Here is a 2,149-nt window from a genome sequence, read left to right as displayed (position 1 = left end):
TCTTTAGTATCTATAGGGATTTCTATAGTGGATGAATCCACTGATAAGTATACCACCCTATCATCTAATCACTTACAAAATACATACTTCTGCAGAAAATTTTAGATCTAAATGTAGATCTGCCACTGGTTGCCAAGAAATTCATGTCCATCTCATTATGCAAAATGCATTTACTCCAACTCAAAGAGCCACCAGAGTCTTAACAGTTCTAGTATTGCTGAAAAGTCCAAATCGAAAGTCTCCTCCCCAGAGTAAACATTCCTGATCCAAAAGGGAGGAACGGGGGGATAGAAAGGAGTGAGACAAAGCAAGACCAAAACCCAGCAGGGTAAAAACTAAATCCTGTAGCTCTGTGTACAGAACTTGGAGCAGGTATGTCTCAATATGAGCTCCAAATGGCTTAGGCAGGCTACCCATATGACACTGCTGCTTGCAAGCCCACATGGCCTCTCTGGAGCTGATTTCACTCATTGCCTGCTATTTTCCTCAACAGATAATCCACATTTTCATCATCTCCAACTTCTTGGGGTCTCCACTGCATCTTCAAGTTTACTCGCATAGCTTCATACACTGCTCTCTCAGGAGCTCTTGCTTGAACTCTCAGGCCTTCCTTTAAAATTTTTGGTAGGAGCCTCTCTCCCTGGCCACATTCTGCATAACTGTAAAGTCCGAACCATGTGGATGATGCTAAGGTCTGCTGCCAAATCAAGTGGTAGTCAAGCCCCCTTGGATCATGGCTGCAGAAGACTTTGAGCACCTGGATGGCTAAGTACTGTAAATGAATCCTGGGAAACCAATTCCCTAAGTGACCTTTCTTAAGCAGTGGGCCCAGGGGCTCTCTGGTCAAATAAAAGTTTTATAGTTTTACATTCTCGAGCCTGTGAAGGTTGGGGTCTTATTGATTCCTGTGATGCCTTCAAGCCATCTTTCTTATTATTCTGATGTAAATTAATTGGCTTCTCTTTAATGCTAATATTTTCAACCAGCCTGCTCTCTCTGGCTTCAGCTTTGCACACTTTTCCTTTGTGATGAAGCTACAAACTTTTCACATCTGTTTTTTGATCCGGATTCTCACTGTAGATTTGGCTAAAAGCAGCCAGCAACACCTATGCCACAGCCTGAACATTTAGCTGCTTTGAAATTTCCTCCACCTGATTAATTAGACCACTTCTCTTAATCTCATTCTCCTACAAAGTCTCAGAACATGGGCAAAATGAAGAAAAATGTTCTGTCAAGGTGTAATACACATGGTCTCTAGTCCAACTGCCTTGCTTCCAACTGAAACCTTCTAATCCTGGCCTTTACTGTTCACATTACCTATCAGCATTCTGCTCTTCTGAGCTCCAACTCTGATAAGAGCTCCAATCTCTTACCAACCTCTGCTTATTCTGTTTTTTTGTTTGGTTGGTTTTTTTGGTTTTTTTGTTTTTCGTTTTTGGGGGCATCTTTTGTCTTTGGTTTTTGTTTTGGTTTTTTGAGACAGGGTCTCAGTATGTAGTTGAGACTGAGCTGGAACTCACTATGTAGCCCAGGCTGGTTTCGAACGCACAGCGATCCTCCTGCCTCAGCCTCCCGAGTGTGGGATTACAGGCGTGCACCACCATGCCCTGCACCTCTGCTTATTCTGCTTATAGCATTCCAGGACTTTTCTAGGCAACATCTCCAAACCTTCTGAACTCCTCCACAAATGAGTTCCAAGTGTTTCTGAACCACATAGTCATGTAAAATCACAACAACCAACTCTTTCCCATCCCCAAGCTGCCTCTGGAACCAATTTTATGAATTAGTCATTTTACCATCAATGGGACAAAATGCCCAACATTCACAACTTCAAGGTGCAGAGGTTTATTTGGCTCACAATTTTCAGTGAGATCAGTCCAAAGCTGCCTGGCTCCAAAGCGAAAACAGCATGGTAGAAGGGCCTGACAGAGGACAGCTGTTCATCCCATTGCAGCCAGGAAGCAGATAGGGAAAAGAGGAGCCACGGACACACACAAACACATATAAGCCATATACCATATACATGCTGCATAAACAAAATGCAAACCAAATATACTATTTATAGTTCCACCATCTACCTTATTTCCAGAGATTCTCAGTGCTATCAATATCTGAGTTTTTTTTTTTTTTTTTTTTTTTTTTTTTTTTT

Source organism: Fukomys damarensis, unplaced genomic scaffold (genome assembly GCF_012274545.1).
Source record: "Fukomys damarensis isolate Sample0158 unplaced genomic scaffold, DMR_v1.0_HiC HiC_scaffold_39, whole genome shotgun sequence".
NCBI lineage: Eukaryota > Metazoa > Chordata > Mammalia > Rodentia > Bathyergidae > Fukomys > Fukomys damarensis.
The sequence above is the reverse complement of the archived record's forward strand: the minus strand, read 5'-3'. Positions refer to the sequence as shown.